We start from the raw sequence: 20,558 nt of genomic DNA, 5'->3' as shown, positions 1-20,558 counted from the left end.
CTCTAGAGCACAGGCTCAGTAGTTGTGGCTCACGGACTTAGTTGCTCCTTGGCATGTGGGATCTTCCCGGACCAGGGCTTGAACCCATGTCCCCTGCATTGGCAGGTGGATTCCTAACCACTGTGCCACCAGGGAAGCCCCCTCCTGTATATTTTAAATCATCTCTAGATTACTTATAATACCTAATACAGTGTAAATGCTATGTAAATTGTTGTAAATACAATGTAAATGCCATACAAATAGTTGCCAGAATGTGGCAAATTCAAGTTTTGCTTTTTGAAATTTTTTTCAAATATTTTCCATCCACCATTGGTTGAATTTGTGGATGCAGAACCTATGGATATGGGGGGCCAACTGTATGTATTTTACAACCCACATTTTAAAAAAACTGAGAGAAAAAAGGTAAATATGGTTGCCTCCCTTAAAGACCTAAGAGATGGATGGGTGGTGGTTCCCATCATACCTCTGTTTAATTTACCAGTCTGGCCTCTACAAAATCCAGACAAATCCTGGAGAATGGCGATGGACTATCACAAATCTAACCAAATAGTATCCCCAATTGCAGCTGCTGTGCCAAGTATGCTATCTTTGCTAGAGCAGATTAGTAGGGACTCAGGTACATGATATGTGGCCAGTGATCTGGCAAATCGGCTCTTTTTCTATCCCCTATCAAAAAAAGAATCAGAAATAACTGACATTCCTTTGGAATGTGCGACAATATCCATTTATGGCCTCGCCCTTAAGCTATGTTAACTCTTTGTCCTCTGTCATAACATAGTCTGAGGAGACATGGACCAGCTGGACATCCTGCAGAGTATCACACTGATCCAGTAAATTGATGACATCATGCTAGTTGGATCAAAAAACAAGCGATTGCTAGGATATTGGAGGCCTTTGTAATTTACATGCATCCTCAAGGGAGATGAACTCGAAAAGACTCAGGAGCCTGCCACATTAGTATTTTTTCAGAGTCCAGTGATCTTGAGTATGCTGGGGCGTCCCTTCTAAAGTAAAAGAGAAATCACTGCATTTTGTAGCTCCCATCATGAGGAAGACAGCACAATGCCTGCCAGGTAGACCTCTTCAGGTTCTAGAAGCAATATATTTCCAGAAGTACTGCTCCAACTCACATACCTGGTGACACAGTAGGATGCCATTTTTCAGTCGGGTCCATAGCAGGAAAGGGCTCTGCAACAGGTCTAGGCTGCAGGGCAAGCAGCTATTGGCCTTTTGGACCACACAGCCCAGCAGAGCCTATTAGGGGTATCAGTGGTGGGAAAATATGACATATAGATTTTATAACAAGCCCCAATAGGAGAATCACAATGTAAATCCATAGAATTCTGGATCAAAGCCATGCCAACTGCAACAGAGAATTATACACCTTTGAAAACACAGCTCCTGGAATACTACTAGGCCCTGATAGAGGTGAATGCCTCACCATGGAACACCAAGTGACCATGACACCAGAACTACCCCTCATGAGATATTTCTATCACACTTTGCAAGGCATTAGCTGGGGCAGACCCAGGTAGAAGAGGTACATCTAGCATTGAATGTGAACAAGACCTGAGGGCACAAGCAAGATGCAAGAGAAGATAGCATGCAGGTAGCTCATAGCATCATGCAGGTGTTGTTATGCAGCACTTAGTGGTGTGCTGGAGCCAGTCTGCACCAGCTCATGAGAGCTCATTGTTGTTTTCAGGAAGGGTTGCCATCTTGTCGACATCATATTGGTGGTTTGAAATTGACCATAGTGGAAGTATTTACACTATGAAAATTAGCTAATGTTATAAATCAGATATTTTTTTCTCCTTTTCAGAAAGCCAGTTGTTAAATATTTACCAGTATACCACTGCTCAGCTCACATCTCTTACTGCATGGGGGAATTTTTGATGATCAGTTGATGCAGGAAAAAAAGCCTGAGCTTGATTCACAAATGGCTCACCTTAGTTTGTTGCTGAAAGCTAGAAAGGGGTGATGGCTGCACTGCTGCCCCACCCAACATGGTCTTGAAAGATGACGGTGAGGAGAATGCCTCCCACCTGGTCAGCTACTTTATGTGGAAAGAGAAGTGGCCTGAAATTAGAATACACAGGGGCTCATGGACAGTGCTGGATAGCTTGGCCCTCTGATCAGGGGTTTAGAAGCGGAAAGCTTGGAAGACTGGGGAACAGCAAAGACAAGGGTAAAGTCATGTGGTTGAACATATGGAAGTGAGCATAGAGTGTGAAGATCCTTATTTCACATGTTAATGACCATCAGAGAACATCCATCATAGGAGACGTACTACAAAAACACATATCCAGTTGATACAAGCCAGCCTCTGTCATCAGCCACTCCAGTGCTTGCATCTTGGGCACATGAATGGAGTTCCCGTGGTAGCAGGGATGGAAGCTATACATGGATGCAATGGCACAGGTCCCTCTTAAGGGTGATCGACCTACTCTCACCACTGAATGTCTGACCTTCTTGCAACAGAAACCAACAGCACAGTCCCTCCAAGAGACCAAGCAACCACCTGATGACAAGTTAACGACTTTGGATACCATCTACCCTTTCCCAAGGATAAATGTATATTCTGGGTGTGGATTTGCCTTTCCTGCCTGCCAGCCCTCATCCAGTACCATTATCCAAGCACATATAGAATGTTTAATAAGCATAAGATTCCACATACTACTGTGCCACACAAAGGAACTCACTTAACATTAAAGGAAGTGCTGGAACAGGCATGATACCGTGAGATCCACTGTTCACATCACATACCGCCATACCCAGAAGCCACTAGCCTGATAGAAGAGCCAGCTCAGAGCCAATACCTTATGAAGATGGCATGCCGTCCTGTGCAATGCAGGGGACATTCTAAATAAATGACCCTTATAGGGTGCTGTTTCCCCAGGAGGTAGAATACATAGGCCTAGGAATCAAGAGGTGCAAGTGGGGGTACTCCCATTTTCCTTCACTCCTACTGATCCATTTGGGGAATTTGTGCTTCCCTTTCCTGAAACTCTAGGTTCTGAACAGTCAAGAGTCTTGGTTGCTAGAAGGCAGTACTTCCACCATGGCTGCCAGCTGGGCTCTTTAAGCTCCTCCTGCCAAGGTGTCGGAGGACAAGAAGAGGAATCACCATCCTGGCAGGAATAATTGGCCCTAGTCACCAGGAAGAGGTAAGACTGCTGTTAGACAATAGGGGCAAAAAAGAATATGTTTTCCACCTGGATGATCCATTTGAGCATCTCTTGGTACTCTCTTGTTCAGTTTTGGTAATAAATAGACCAGTGTAGCAGCTACGGACTGAGAACAGCATTGTGACCAGGGACTCAGACTCTTAAGAGTTGAGGGTCTGGGTCATACTACCAGGTAAGCCACCAGGAGCACCAGAGGTGCTAGCTGAGGGTGAGGGTAAAATAGACAGCCAGTAGAGGAGGGAAATGATGAGTATTAATTGCAGCACTGAGACCTACTATAGTGGTAGTGTCTGTAGTTGATCCCAATAGTGTACTTCCTCCCCAGGGTAGCCTATGTCTAACGACTGAACATCATGGAAGTATAAATCCTGGTCCCAGCTGTCATGATCTGGACCAAATTGGGAGGGCTACCCTAGCTTCGGAATTCCTATTAGGATCAACTTAGACCTTTTAGGGGACTAACACAGCCAAACTTTTCTCTCTGCCAAATTCTACTTTCTTTTCTTTTCTTTCCACTGGTGTTGATCCCTGAAGCAATCCCTAGTAAACTTCCTACATGCTAATCTCAGGGTCAGAGTCTGCTTCCCAGGAAACCCAATTTAAGACACTAGGTTGGTTTCTTTATTTTCAATATGAAAAACCTCCAAACAAATTCTAGATTAATTATCAGAAAGCTTGAAAGCCTCATATGTACATTGATTAATTCATTCATTCAACAAATATTTATTTAGTACCACCTATATATCAAGAACCATTCTAGAGGCTAAGGCTATAGTGACAAAAACATAAAAAGATTCCTCTCCTTGTGGCACTTGTATTCTAGTGGAGGGTAACCAACAATGAGCATGAAACAAATAAGATAATTTTGATGAGTGCTATGAAGAAAATAACACATGAGAGTATGATAGGAAGTAACTCGAGATGCTAGAGGTATGATGGGTTCCATCAAGAAGGTGGTTAAGTAAAGCTTCTCTTAGAAGATGGCATTTGAGCCCAGATAAGAGGAACCCAGCCTTTTAAGAACTTGGTAAGAATATTCCAGGCAGAAAAAAGAGCATGTATAAGGAAGGAAATGAGTGTGAGCATGTAAAAACTAGGACAAAGAGCAGAGTGGAAGGAGGTGGTGACCAAGAGGGAGTGGGCTAAGAGGAGGCCATTGAGGTAGGCAGGGGCCACATTGTATAGGACCCATGGGAAATTGAAAGGAGTTTGGATTAATTCTAATCTCAGTGGAAATCCATTAGAGGATTTTAAACAAGGGAGTAGTATCATCCGTTTTATTTTTTCATAAGTCAATTTAGTTGCTGTTGGAGAATCAACTAAGGGGGAGAAAGGCAAAAAGTGAGAACAGGGAAATTGTTGTTGAAGTAGCCCAGGTAAGAAATGATGGTGACTAAACCTGGAATGGTGGCAATAAGCAGGTAAGAGGTAGTTGGATTTGGGATCTATTTTAGGGGCATAGCCAACAGGACATGCTAATGGATTGTCTCAGTGGAAGTTCAGGATAACAGAAAGGAGAAGAATATAGAATGTTTGATCAACTGGATGGATGGTGGAACTGTTTATTAAGATGGGGGGGATTGTGGTGGGTGGGTTGGAGGGAATGAATCAAGAGTTCTAATTTGGTGATGCTAAGAGACATGACACCGAATGATAGGTAAAGTCATGAGTTCCGGGCCCCAGAGAAAGGCTTCAGGTGGGTAAAAATTAATACTGGTTTCCCCCAGCAAGAAGTCAGGCCACCTCTGGATTTCCAGACAGTTTACTGTGAACATTTAAGCGATCTGGGGCAAGGATATCAGTGAATGCCCCTCGCCCGTGGCATACACACCTTCTCTCTCCTCCCTGTGTGGACACTCCAGCCCAACTGTGATGGCTCTGGTCCAGGTTCCCAGGGGGCACAGACTCCAAACAGCCACATTGCCTTGGCCCTGTAGACACTTGGCCAAGTGGGTGAGTATTGCCTGAGAAGAGCCCCAGGGGCGCCCTCTGTAGCCCAGGGCTCAGGGCAGGAGCCCTGGCTCCCTGGGTCTAAGGGAGATCTTGCTCTAGGCTCTAGTAATGTGTGCCAGTTTCTCCCCTCATCATGATAACTGTATAAATAGAGCAGTAGGAAGCTCAGGGCACCTAGTTATCAAGCCCCATACAGGTGCTGAATTATTTAAGAGGCAAGTAAGAAAAATGGGAGCCTGTAAAGAAAACAAAAAGGAACAGAAAGTGAGGAAGGCAAGCCCACCAGACTGTGAGAGACTTGAGAACAGTGGCCACATCATAGCCAAGCTTGGATCCTCAGCACAATGCCTGGAACTTACTAGGAGCATGGGGACAGCTTATCTTTCCAACCCCAGCTTTACACTCTTTTAAGGCACATCTTCCTCTTGGGGAAAGTACCAGCAAGGAAGATTTCACCATTTTCGCCAACTCAGTAGAGCCTGACCTCCATTGGTCCATGTTTCTCAGTTGGGTGAAATAAATGTCACTGTGCAACCAGCCTTTTGGTTCTTGTTCTCTTGGATCTGCATGCCCACAAAGGGAGTCCATTGTCTTTCTGCACTCCCACTCCTCAGAGGAAGCTTGCAGAGATAAAGCACCCACACTGCTCTCACACACCCCCTCCCCACCAACCCGTTCCCCCAACAAGAAGAGGGAGGCCTGAAGTTCCCCAGGGGTGCTACTTCTGTTCAAAGAGGAAAGAAATATTAGCCCCACTATCAATCTCACGTTTAAGATGGTTCTTGGTCAGTTCTCCAAAAGCCAGTTTTCTAAAAGCCAGCTCACCCGAAGGCTGATTTACTGAATGGCCCAGTCTCCAAAGCCCAATCACCAGGAGGGAGTCTGATGTGGGTCTTTTCTGTATCTTCCATATCTCTCCTTAACATGCTCATGTTTTCCTCCACCTTCTTGAACATATTTGTTATTACTCCTTTAATGCCATAGTCTACTAATTTTATCATCTGTGTTATTTCTGGATCTGTTTTATTGATTGATTTTTCTCATCTTTATGAGTTATATTATTCTGCTTCTCTGCATGCCTAGTAAATTTTTATTGGATGCAAATAGTTTGAATTTTGTCTTGTTCAATACTGGATATCTTTTGTTCCTTTGAATGGTTTTGGGCTCTGTTTTAGGACACAGTTAAGTTACTTGGAAGGAATTCAGTCCTTTCAAAACTTGTCTTTATACTTCGTTAGTTGGGTTTAGAGCAGCCTTTAGTCTAGGGCTAGTTCTGGGGATTGTTCTGCCTGATCTTTTCTGGTGGTCTTCCCCTAACCTCATGTAGAGTTCTCACACACATTGCTATGGACTGAATGCTTGTGTCCCCCCCAAATTCACATGTTGAAACCCTAACCCCCAATGTGATGGTATTTAGAGGTGGGGTCTTCAGGAGGTAATTAGGTTTAGATGAGATCATAAGGGTGGGGCCCTTATGATGGGATTAATGCCCTTATAAAAAGAGGAGGAGACCAGGCATCTCAGTCTCTCTGAGACACCAAGGAAGGCCACATGAGGGTATAAACAGGAAGAGAGCTCTCACCAAGACCCAACCAGACACCCTGATCTCAAACTTCCAGCCTCCAGAACTGTGAGGAATAAATGTGTTTTTAAAAAATTTTAATGGAAATACAGTTAATTTACAATATTAGTTTCAGGTGTAAAACATATCAATTTTTTTTTAGATTATACTCCACTTAAAGTTATTACAAAATAATGGCTATGGAAATAAATATCTGTTGTTTAAGCCACCTGGTCTATGGCATTTTGTTGCAGTGGCTGAGCTGACTAAGACACCTAGGTACTGATGAGTACTGAGCTGAACTCTCAAGGGGAACTCTCTGTGGATCTCTGAGCTCTCTTCATGTGGCTCTTTACTATCTTCTGGCCTGACCCACAAATTCCAGCTCCCTTGACCTCCTCAGGGGTCAGAGACCACTCTGTTTAGGTGCTCCTTCCTGTGCTGCAGCTGAGAAATTCTCTCCAGGGGGTATGCTTGGACAGTCTTAGGGTTCACCTTGTTTGTTTTCCTTCTCCGTGCTGCCTGTTGTCCAATGCCTGAAAACTATTGTTTTACATATTTTTTTCTAGTAATTTCATTGTATAGGAAGGAGGCTAAATCTGGACCCTGTTATTTCATCATGGTCAGGTAAACTCAGTCTATACTATAGACTCAATGCTCCAGTATCTAGTAGGGAAGGTCTTCCCTCATTTTTCTTTTTACTTCAAAACTTTCTTGGCCATTTGGGTCCCTTTCTCCTTCATATGAATTGTATAGCCAGCTTGTTAAATTCCCTTAGAAAGTCCTGTTGGGTTTTGGATTGGGATGAATTAAATTTATATAATAATATGAGATATAACTGATATCCTTACATTTGCATATATCTTGCCCTTGGATCGGGAAAGTTAATATCATAAAATACTACTTCTCTGCTGCTGATGCTTTCGATGGCCTGGAAGGGGAGGATGCATGATACAATTGAATTGGGCATTTGAGGAACCAGTGGAGGACAGGCTGGCCATTTCAAGGTTGATAAGCTGGAAGGGGGTGGGAATTCTATTGGATTAAAACCTTAAAATTCTAAAGGTTAAGGAGGTAAGAGTGATCTCTGAGACAGTTTATTATGAGAAAACAAGATGGAGAGAAGTATATATGGTATATATATTTAAGAAAGGGGAGATACATATACACATATATAGATACTGTGTATGTATACATGTGCATAAATCTATAACTACTTAAATTAAAAACTGTAAAGTTAATTAACTATAAAACCAGTTTTCAATGACTTCCTGTGGGGAAGTAGTGAACAAGCAGAGACAGAAGCTGAGCTTTTCTGAATATTCCCTGCTTTTAGATTTGACTTTAAAACCATATACGTTTTACACAATTATACATCAAACTTAAATTTTTAAAAAGCAATCCCTAAACACTGAAAGTAAAATAAAACAAATGAACCCAACTCAACCAGAATCATGTTTTGGTGGCACAGCTACCCAGAGAGAAGCAATTTAAAGTGACTTTTAAAGCACAGTAATTTGATAGCCCATCCCTAGTGGGCTATGCCCTACGGACAAAAAAAGAATTGCAAAAAATATCTTAAGCTGCCCTGAGAAATCCCACATTTTTTGAGGCAGTATTAGGACCGTTATTCTCAGACTATAGTGTATGTAGAGTGCCCTAAAGGAAGCAAGTAATTCTGCTGAGATTGTCAACAACTGAAATTTTTCAGTGTGGTAGGAAGGAGGTCAATGAGTTAAGTACTAACCCTGTAGTCTTTAATTTGAGTTGAAACTATTAGTATAAACTCATGACATGTACTCTTACCAGCAAACACCATTTTCTACTCTGTCCACTGAAAAAAAATTCCAGAAACAGTGACTAAACCAGTAACATCAAGTGCCCAGATGGTGGTCCCAAATTCAGTTTCACCTAGAAGGCCAAAGGGCCCCTTGGATTACAGCCATGACAGATCTAGGGCAGGAAACACACCACCTGCCCTGAGTAACTGAGCTTCCTGCTCTCTGGTGTGACCTTAAAGATTCCCAGGGCTGTGTCCAAAGGCCTCACAAGCCAACCTGAAGAGGCTCCCACAGGCCACTGAAACATGAATAATAACTTTAATAGATTGAAATATATCCAATATGATTATGCCCACTAGTTCATAACAAAGCAAACAAACAAAACAAAACAAAGTTAGTGGTCACTTTCAGAAGATTCTAGGAAGTCAGCTCATCTGAAATCAATCTCTTATCTTGTTTTTTTGCATAACATGTACCTCCAGGTACCCAAGTAGTTGTAGCACTTTTGTAGAAGAAACATCTAAAGCTGCTTCCGTTAACAATACAGAAGGAGTGATGGAGTCATAACGTCACCACTGTGCAAGTTCTAACAAATCCATGGATAGAGGAGTGCTGAATAACAAAGAGAATCAGACATCCTGTGCCGTCCTCTGTGAAGAGTATTTGCCAGAAAATTGAACCTGAGTCTGATCAAACTTCTAGATCTAACCACTAATAGGCAGAAACTAAAGGGACAGAGGAATACATTACATGACACCACAGAGGTGCAGTTATCAAAATGCAGGCTAGGAAATGCTACTGGAAAAAACAACCCATTCTCTTCAGTAATTGCAAGAAAAAAGTGTGACAGGGGAGGAGTCTATAGATTCAAAAAAGATTTAAAGACCTGTCACAACCAACTGCAATTTATGGCCTTATTTTGATTCTGAGTCTAACAAATAGACTAAATAATCGTGCGATAATTGGAGAAATTTAAACAGTGACTAGACATTTAATTATCCAGAAATTGTTCATTTTTAAGATGTGATAATATTTCTCTTTTAAAGAGATAAATACTGAAATTCTTATAGACAAAAAACAATAGTCTCCCTAAATAAATATAACACATTCCATTTATTATCCTAACAGGTTTTCTGGGGGGAGTGGAAGGAGTTGATAAAATTGTTTTAAAATCTATATGGAATACATATGGAAATATAAAAGCCTGAAAAGCAAAGAAAACTATAAAGAAGATAAATAATGAGAGACTTGCCTTCAACTGAAAGCCATTGTAATAAAAATCACTGTAATACAACCAGAATGGTATTGGCATAAGAGTAGACAAATCAGTGGAACAGAAGAATGGATCCAAATATAGATCTCAGTATATATCATAATTTAATATGTGACAAAGGTAGTATTTCAATTCTGTGGGAAAGAATGGTTTATTTAATAAATAGTGCTGGCATAACTGGCTATTCATCTAGAACAAAATGAACTTGTATCCCAGTTTCACAACAATACAAAAATAAATTCCAAGTGGATTAAAAACTTAAATGTAAACAGTAAATCTTAGAAGAACATTTAGGCGACTACGTGGAAATCTAGGGGACAGAGAACACCTCTTTAACTAAAACCAGAAATCTGGAAGTATAAAAGATAGACATACTTCATTATCTAAAAATGGAAAACTTTTATATGGCAAAAGATACCATAAACAAAGTCGACTCAAAATATGCATTTAGAAAAGTATGTGTAATGCAGATAACAGATAAAGGGTTAATAATTCTTACATGCAACAAATTCTTACGAAGTGGTAAAAAAAAGATAAACACTTCCATTTTTTAAAAAGGGCAAGTGTATAAACAGGCAATTTACAGAATACCAAATCCAAATGGCTAATAAGCGTATTAAAAGGTACGCAAACTCACCAGCAGTCAGGAAACTGCAAATTAAAATAATGAGACATAGGGCTCCCCTGGTGGCGCAGTGGTTGAGAGTCCGCCTGCCGATGCAGGGGACATGGGTTTGTGCCCCGGTCCGGGGAGATCCCACATGCCGCGGAGCGGCTGGGCGCGTGAGCCATGGCCGCTGGGCCTGCGCGTCCAGAGCCTGTGCTCCGCAACGGGAGAGGCCACAACAGTGAGAGGCCCGCGTGCCGCAAAAAAAAATTAAATAAATAATAAAAAATAATGAGACATTACACCCATCCGACTGGCAAAAATTAAAAAGAATAGGACTTCCCTGGTGGCACAGTGGTTAAGAATCTGCCTGCCAATGCAAGGGATATGGGTTCGAGCCCTGGTCCGGGAAGATCCCACATGCCACGGAGCAACTAAGCCCGTGCGCCACAACTACTGAGCCTGTGCTCTAGAGCCCACGAGCCACAACTACTGAGGCCCACGCACCTAGAGCCTGTGCTCTGCAACAAGAGAAGCCACCGCAATGAGAGGCCCGCGCACCGCAATGAAGAGTAGCCCCCGCTCACCGCAACTAGAGAAAGCTCGTGCACAGCAACAAAGACCCGACGCAGCCAAAATATAAATAAATAAAATAAATAAATAAATAAATTTTAAAAAATTAAAAAGAATAATATTATCTATTGCAGTCTCATGCATTGCTTGTGAAAAGTGTGAATTGTTATTGCCTTTTGGAAAAAAATAATCTAACAGCATCTATTAAAATAAAGAATCCACATACCCAATGATTGCACTGCTGGGAATGTAGCCAGTAGAAATAAAAGAACCAGTACAGAAAGCTATATGTAACTTGTTTATTGCAGAATTATAGTAGCAAAAAACTAAAAACAAAGTGAATATGCATCCATAAGGAAATGGTTGAATAAATTGTGCATTTATCTGCGTCATAAAATACTATGCAGCTACTAAGAAGAAGGAATTAGAACTACTCCCCATGAATTAGAAGGATTTCTTCACAATGTTGAGTGATAAAGACAAGATGCTGAGAATTGTGTATATTATGGTTTCCAGCTATAAACTAGTATATGAGTGTATGTATGTGTGTGTGTATATATGTAAATGTATATATTTGTGTGCAAACTTGTTTGCTCATGATTACATGACCTTGGGGAAAAAGCATGGAATGCTCTACAGGGCGTTGTTAACAAGGGCTATGCCAGGTTGGGGGTAGGGGGATTAGTTTTGGGTAGATGCTGGAAGAGGGTAGAAGGAAAAAAAATCTAATAGAAATTTTTTAAACTAGCTTAATGACACTATATATATATATATATAAAACACACACATTAGTATGTATATACATTATATATACACATATAAATGTATAATGTGTGTGTATATATATATTAAGAGAAAAAGCTAGAGTTGAATCTATATCGACATATTTGCAGGGATATTCATGATATGTTGTTAAATTTTTAAAAGCTAGTAATGTGTATGGTATGATTCTATTTTGTCAAAACAAAGAACATAAAAACAAACCACTATAACTGTGGGCTGCATAAATGCTTGTAATACTGAATGAACCATGAAAAGGATGTGAAGGGATAAATGCCAGTTGTTAACATTTGTCACCTCAAAGGGGGTTGAGATGGGGATGAGATGATGATTAACTTTTCTTTACACATCACTGTAGTAGTTTCCTTGTTGCAATAAAGCTGTATTGCTTTATAATTGGAGAAACATAAAGCAGAGAAAATAAGAAAAAACTATAGTCTTTCACTTAGAGAACATATTATCTTTCATGATATATTGAAGTCTTTTTTTCCCCTTAAAGTTTCTTGGTATTTGTTGTTTTCTTATTCGGGAATAAGTGTTTATCAAATATTTTGGGGGCACCTATTGAGATGATCATCTGGTTTTTCTCCTCTATTTTCTCTTCAATATCTGTACTCTCCCATGTGGCGATCGTATTCATTCTCAAACATCATACATGTGCCAACAAGCCCCAAATACATATCTCCAGCCCAGACTTCTATTCCAAACTCCAGATCCTGGAGAACTGCCTGTTGACATCTCCCCTTGAATGTCTAATGACATCTCAAACTCGACACAACTCTCCCAAATTCCACCAAACTTATTCTACATGCAGCTGTCTTTATATCAGGTAAGGACAACTTCATCTAGCCAATTCTCAGGCCAGAAAATATGTGTCATCTGTGACGTTTCTCTTTCACACTTTTACACTCAATGCATCAGGAAATCCCGTTCATTCTATCTTCAAAATGCATTAGAATTGACCACTTTCATTACCACCACTGCTTCCAACCTGGTAAGAGCCACAATCCTCTCTCACCTGCATTACTGGTGGTCCTGTGTCTGTTCTTGACTGTCTACAGTCTATTCTCAACAGGACACCCAGAGTCAAGCCCTTTAAATGTCCATGAAATCACATCACTCCTTTGCTCAAAACCCTGTTCTCTCCTCTCCCCGCCTACACATGTCCCCCTGCCACTGCTCCCAATTCATTTAGATTAAAACCCAAGGTCTGTACAAGGGCTACACAATCCAGCTCCCTGTGACCTCTCGACCTCATCCCCTTCCACTTCCAGTTTCCTCAAAGTTCCTAGAACATGACAGGCATACCACTCCCGCCCTGGAGTCTTCATACTCACTGTTCCCTCTGCTTTGAATGCCCTTCCACCAGATAGCTGCTTGGCTAACTCCTCTCCTCAGCGCACCCTACCCTAACCACTTCATTCAATATCCAGCCTCCTACTCCCACAGGACAACTGTCTCTCGCCCCCATCTACTTTTTCATCTTCCATGGCATTCATCCTCTTCTCCAGACTGAAATGTTTATCTTTTATTGTCTGTCTCATGCCACTAGAACACACTCTCCAAGAGGACAAGAACCTTGTTTTGTTCACTGATGTGACCCAAATGTCTAGAACAGTGCCTGACACATAATAGATGCTTAACAAATATTTGTTGAATAAAAGAATGAATTAGTGAATTGCATTAGCTCCTCCAAAACCAGTCCTCTCAATGCTATGATTCCTCTCTTGGATGTGTTTTGAGCTGTAATGTTCTACAGGATTTTAAAATTTTCTCTTAAGTATGACTCTTACTGCTTTTCCTCTTTTAGGAATCTTTCCAAATTTCTGGCTCATTATTGAAGCTTTTCATTGTTTCCCCCACACTATTATAGATTTATTTACTTTTAAAGTACCTCTATGATGATTTCATAGGATTTGGTGAGTAAGGAAAGGCAGATGTGTGTGCTCCCTCCTCCCACCCTTGACCTCAGAGAACTGGGAGTTTGTTAGTGTGCATCCGTCTCTCTGAGTCTGAGTGAATCTGATGAACTTAAGTTACTGGGCTGTGGGCCCTAGTGACCCCATCAATACAATGTAGCCTTATGAAGCCTGGCTTGGCCAACAGCTGGCCTTCCTCTAAAACCTCTAGCTCTAGCCTTTCAAATTTAACACTGTCCTCATTAACCAAGATATTATAAAGTATTTTTTTTCAATTCAGAGAGGAAATGAATTGCATAAAAGCTAGATAATAAAAATGAGGTTCTAATGCCTGACACCACATTTCCTTCTTACTAATCAACTCAAATCTTAAAATCAAAGATATCCACCCGCATCCTTAGGGAACTCATTGAAAATCTTATGCAGCTGAAAAAATTTCTAATCTCCTTTTACCATAGCTCTACTAGTCAATTAAAGACTTTTCAAAATGTAAAATATGCATTTTTATGTCTAGTCTCAAAGTCACTGAAGACCAGATTTTGACCATTGATTTATATGCTGAATATGCCTACCCTATGAAAAGAAATTTGGTTAATTTGGGAGTTTGGGAGTGTGCTAAACTATTTTTATCTGACTTTCCTACTAGCATAGCATTTATAAACTGCAGAAAAACTTGCTTTTTATTCCCTCATTAAAAAAATATTTATATTCTCAATGCTTTTGGTTTTGTACTTTTATGTAATTTCATGGCTATGTTGGATTTGGAGGAAAAGTGTTCACTGTGAACCCATTTATCCAAGACCAAATGTGAATAAACATAGAGCACGAAATCACAAAACTGTGACTGAATTTATTATTTTTAAAAAAGTATGACTTGGCCTTTGACTACTAATCTCAGCCAATATAGAGAAGAGACCTTGAGCTATCAGCTGAGTCAGCACCCCCCCTGTCAACACCCAACTGTCAACTGGATAAACCAGTCTTTCCAGATCTTTCTGTTGAATCAATAGACCCACGTCCTTGGCCTCCTGCTAACAGTCTTATCCTTTTCCTCTACCTTCTCTAAGATGCACCAAATAAGAACTCCAGTTTGTAAACAATTGGTATAAATGGTTTCTATTATCTTGGGAAAACCTATGCGAATGGAGGCTTTCATCTTATTTTGGAGTTTATTCTATTGTTCTAGCACCGTGATAGTAAATAAGTTCTTCCCTGTGCTCATCCAAAATGTTGTCCTTTGCTGTAAACTCATTTTCTCTTAATTAAAATTATTGGACATAGAAAACCGTCACTCATCATCCTCTGTATTATCCTTGGAGACAATGCACAAGATCTCTCTTTGGCCTATTCTAATTTTTGCTTGTGAAAAAATGGAAACCTACTTTTCATTTCTCATCATTTTTGGATGCTGTTCAGCAATTCCATGTGATTATTGAAATGTGGCCAAAATGGGACCCCATTTACTAGATCTTTGTAGAGATGGTAGCTTTTGAAAGATTGAAACAATAGGAGAAATTAAACAGGAAACGATAGATTTAACTGTCTAAAATTTTTGAATGTATATACCATGAAAATTAATAAAGCTGGCTAGGAAACATTAAAATAGTAAAAAATTCATATCTATACAATCTAAAGAATTTACTTGTATGAAAATCTGCTTATATATAAGATCAAATTTTTAATGAATAATTATGTTCATTTTTTAATGCTTTGGTTATTTTCATTTAAAACCATCTTTTTGAGTAACATCAAGATGCCAGTAGATACATGAATCCTGAATAGACAATATTCTTATTGGCCAACATTCACTTTTCCTCAAAATCTAGTTGACGTGTCATGTCTTGGAAATCCTCAAGAAACTCCTAGGGAAAGTAAGCTCTTCTTTAAACCTGTGATTTTGTATTCCATAACACACTGTACTGCCCTTGTTTAATAGTCACAACAGTATTCTGCAATTATTTATATGACTGTCTTCCTACTAGAAATAACCAACCGCATGATAAGATGTCAGAGCAGGGACGATGTCTTTGCTTCATTATCTTTTCATTGTCCAACATGGTGTATGCCATATGCAGTAGGTGCTTCATAATTGCTTATAGAATGAATTAGTTCACATTAAAATAAGTGTAAATAGTAATTAGAGAATTATAGAAAAGACCCCCCTTCTCAAGCTCTTAATCAAAAGTCTGCAATATAATGCAATATTATTTTGTTCAAAAAGACTTTAATGTGTTGAAGGACATGTGTTCATTTTGCCTAGGAATTTTAAAAATATGAATATTATTAAAGATATGAAAAGATAAGAGTTTTCCTGAAATTAATTTATAAATTCAGTTTAATGACAGTTTACAGGGTTCTTAAAACTTAGCACACTCATTCCAAAGTCCATCTAGAGAAACAAACATAAGAGAAGAGCCAGATAGAAAAAAATAATGAAGAGAAATAGCCCTATTAAATATTTAAATGTTTCACTAAATTGCAGTAATTAACATGCTGTGGACTGCTGTGGAAACAGAAAGATTCTATTAATAAAGAGAATGAGAAATTCAGAAATGATCAGAAGCATGTATAAACATTATTTTACAATAAAGTTAGCCTCTCAGAAGAAGTGATGAAAGGTTGGCCTGTCCAATAAATTATATTATGAGAAATGGAAAGGCATTTGACAAAGGTCATCTGAATCTCTACATCACTTCTTTCACCAAAAGAAATTCAATGGCTTAAACTCTTAAAGTAATACAATGACAACAACAACAAAACCCCTAGAAGAACATGTCAATAAATTAAAAAAAAAATAAGTTTGAATGAGGAAGACCATACTAAGCATGACATGATATTAACAAACCATGAATGATTAGATTGACTATTTAAATTTTTAAAAATCCTGAAATTTCCATGCAGCAAAAAAGAACCCTACAAAACAAACAAAAAACTCTCCATAGACAAAATCAAAAGATAAACAAGAAACAGAAATAATAATGTTTGTAATACATGAAGCACTAATCTCTTTAATATGCAGAGTTCACACCAATCCATATAGAAAAGATTAATGTTCCAATAAAAAGATGAGCAAAGGATATGAACACAAAATTCATAGGAGAGTAGTAAATGGCTAATAAATCTATAAAAAGATAATAAAAGAGTATCAAAGTAAAACAATGAAATTCCATTTTTTACTTAGCAGATTAGTAAATTTTAAAAAAATTGATGACATACAGTATTGGCCACAGAGAGAGGAAATTAATACTCCCCCCAAAATTGGTGGAGGGGTGAGAAGGTGCATAAAATATTCTAGAGGGGTTTTTGGCAATAGTAATAAAACATTTACATTAAAACAAACAAGCAAAAATGTGTTTAAGGGTGTTTATTGTAGCATTGTTTGAAATAATAAATGCTAGATACAACCTGAATGTCTATCAACAGGGAGTTAAATTATTACAGAGCCATACAATGGATCTCTATGCAGCTCACAGAGAATGTACTAGAATAGAAGAATATGAAAAGGTGTCTGTTATATCATTAATCAAAAAGAAAAGCAAGTTCAGAACAGTGGTAGAATAGGATCCCATTATTTTTATGTTGTCATTTTTGTTTTTTTTGACTGTGTTGGGTCTTTGTTGCTGTGCGTGGGCTTTCTCTAGTTGCAGTACGCAGGCTTCTCATTGCATTGGCTTCTCTTGTTGAGGAGCATGGGCTCTTGGCGCGCAGGCTCCAGTAGTTGCAGCATGCGGGCTCAGTAGTTGTGGCACACGGGCTGTAGAGCATGTGGGCTTCAGTAGCTGTGGCACATGGACTTAGCTGCTCTGCGGCATGTAGGATCTTCCCGGACCAGGGCTTGAACCCATGTCCCCTGCGTTGGCAGGTGGACTCTTAACCACTGCACCACCAGGGAAGTCCCCCCCCATTTGTTTTTTTAATGAGTATTAACAGCATTTATGCTTTGCATGTATTTATATAAAAACTATCTGAAAGGACATACAATTTATTAACAGTGGCAACTTCTGGAAACGGGGCTGAGAGGAGAAAGTTATGATAGAATTTTACTTTTTACTTTACACTTTCTTTTACTTTTTTATGAGTATGAGGTACTTTTGTCATTAAAGTTTAAAACGTAAAATAAAACTCACATTTTACATAGCAAACATTAGAGGCAAAACCCTTTGACAAACAATCTGGCAACAGGTGATGACCCACAGGGCTGGGGCTAGGGTGGGGCGAGAGAGGCACTTACTTTGGGCACAAAATTTAAGAGGACATCAGAAAACCCAGAAATCAAGATGAGTGATATTTTAATACACTATTTAAAAACTTTTTTTATTGAAGTATAGTTGATTTACAATATTGTGTTAGTTTCTGGTGTATAGCAAAGTGATTCAGTTATACATATATATATTTTTTCCAATTCTTTTCCGTTATAGATTATTACAAGATATTGAATATAGTTCCCTGTACTATACAGTAAATCCTTGGTTTTTATCTATTTTGTACGTCATGGTGTGTATCTGTTGGTCCCATACTCCTAATTTATCCCTCCCCCACCTCTTTCCCCTTTGGTAACTGTAAATTTGTTTTTTATGTCTTTGAGTCTGTTTCTGTTTTGAAAATGAGTTCATTTGCATTATGTTTTAGATTTCATACATAAGTGGTATCATATAATATTTGTCTTTCTCTGTCTAGTTTACTTCATTTGGTATGATAATCTCTAGGTCCATCCATGTTGCTGCAAATGGCAATGTTTCATTCTTTTTTATGGCCAAGTAATATTCCACTATATATATATTTATATATACATTTATGTATATATAATGAAATATATGTATATACCACATCTTCTTTATCCATTCATCTGTTGATGGACACTTAGGTTGTTTCCATGTCTTGGCTATTGTAAATAGCACTGCTATGAACACTGGGGTGTATGAACCTTTTCAAATAGAGTTTTTGTCTTTTCCAGATATATGCCCAGGAGTGGGATTGCTGGATCATATGGTTACTCTATTTTTAGTTTTTTAATTTTGTCATTTTAAGAATGGTATATAAGGCTTCCCTGGTGGCACAGTGGTTAAGAATCTGCCTGCCACTGCAGGGAACCCGGGTTTGAGCCCTGGTCCGGGAAGATCCTACATGCTGTGGAGCAACTAAGCCCGTGTGCCACAACTACTGAGCCTGCACTCTAGGGCCCTGTGCTCTAGGGCCCGCGAGCCACAGCTATGAGCCCACACACTGCAACTACTGAAGCCTGTGCGCCTAGAGCCCGTGCTCTGCAACAAGAGAAGCCACTGCAGTGAGAAGCCCGCGCACCGCAGCAAAGAGTAGCCCCCGCTCGCCGCAACTAGAGAAAAGCCTGTGCCAGCAGCGAAGACCCAACTCAGCCAAAAATAAATAAATTGGAAAAAAAAAAAAAGGAATGGTATATAAACGGAATCGTACAATATGTGACCTTTTGAGATTAGCTTTTTTTATTCAGCATAACAACCTTTTAAAATTCATCCGTACTGTTGCGTGCATCAGTGGTTTGTTTTCGTTGTGGAGTAGCATTCCATGGTATGGATGTTACCATGTCATTTTCAACCATTCACCTATTGAGGGAAATTGTAGTTCCAGTTTTGGGCTGTTTCAAATACTGATGCTATGAGAAATCATGTGTCAGCTTTTGTTCATTTCTTTAAAATAAAAGCCCCAACTATCAAACTCTTAGAGGAAAACATAGGCAGAACACTCTATGACATAAATCACAGCAAGATCCTTTTTGACCCACCTCCTAGAGAAATGGAAATAAAAACAAAAATAAACAAATGGGACCTAATGAAACTTAAAAGCTTTTGCACAGCAAAGGAAACCATAAACAAGACCAAAAGACAACCCTCAGAATAGGAGAAAATATTTGCAAATGAAACAACTGACAAAGGACTAATCTCCAAAATTTACAAGCAGCTCATGCAGCTCAGTAACAAAAAAACAAACAACCCAATCCAAAAATGGGCAGAAGACCTAAATAGACATTTCTCCAAAGAAGACATACAGATGGTCAACAGGCACATGAAAAGATGCTCATTATTGTTAATTATTAGAGAAATGCAAATCAAAACTACAATGAGGCATCACATCATACTGGTAAGAATGGCCATCATCAAAAAGTCCACAAACAATAAATGCTGGAGAGGGTGTGGAGAAAAGGGAACACTCTTGCACTGCTGGTGGGAATGTGAATTGGTTCAGCCACTATGGAGAACAGTATGGAGGTTCCTTAAAAAACTACAAATAGAGCTACCATACGACCCAGCAATCCCACTACTGGGCATATACCCTGAGAAAACCATAATTCCGAAAGAGTCATGTACCAAAATGTTCATTGCAGCTCTATTTACAATAGCCAGGAGATGGAAGCAACCTGAGTGCCTATCATCAGATGAATGGATAAAGAAGATGTGGCACATGTATACAATGGACTATTACTCAGCCATAAAAAGAAACGAAACTGAGTTATTTGTAGTGAGGTGGATGGACCTAGAGTCTGTCATACAGAGTGAAGTAAGTCAGAAAGAGAAAAACAAATACTGTATGCTAACACATATATATGGAATCTAAAAAAAAAAAAAAAAAAAGGTCGTGAAGAACCTAGGGGTAAGACGGGAATAAAGACACAGACCTACTAGAGAATGGACTTGAGGATATGCGGAGGGGGAAGGGTGAGCTGTGACAAAGTGAGAGAGTGGCATGGACATATCTACACTACCAAATGTAAAATAGATAGCTAGTGGGAAGCAGCTGCATGGCACAGGGAGATCAGCTCTGTGCTTTGTGACCACCTAGAGGGGTCAGATAGGGAGGGTGGGAGGGAGGGAGACGCAAGAGGGAAGAGATATGGTACACTTTGTTATAAAGTGTTACACTTTGTTATAAAGCAGAAACTAAGACACGAT

General features: G+C 39.4%; 1 long non-coding RNA gene across 1 annotated transcript in view; it reads left to right on the top strand.

The window, feature by feature from the left end:
• Positions 1-20,558, top strand: part of LOC132425508 (uncharacterized) — a 54,455-nt gene that overhangs the window by 9,993 nt on the left and 23,904 nt on the right. The window contains exon 2 of the long non-coding RNA XR_009519449.1: positions 3,014-3,167. This is a non-coding gene — a long non-coding RNA (uncharacterized lncRNA). The remainder of the gene's footprint in view (positions 1-3,013; positions 3,168-20,558) is intronic.

This window comes from Delphinus delphis, chromosome 5 (assembly GCF_949987515.2).
Source record: "Delphinus delphis chromosome 5, mDelDel1.2, whole genome shotgun sequence".
In the NCBI taxonomy this organism is placed as follows: Eukaryota; Metazoa; Chordata; class Mammalia; order Artiodactyla; family Delphinidae; genus Delphinus; species Delphinus delphis.
This window is presented reverse-complemented; position numbering and strand designations above follow the sequence as displayed.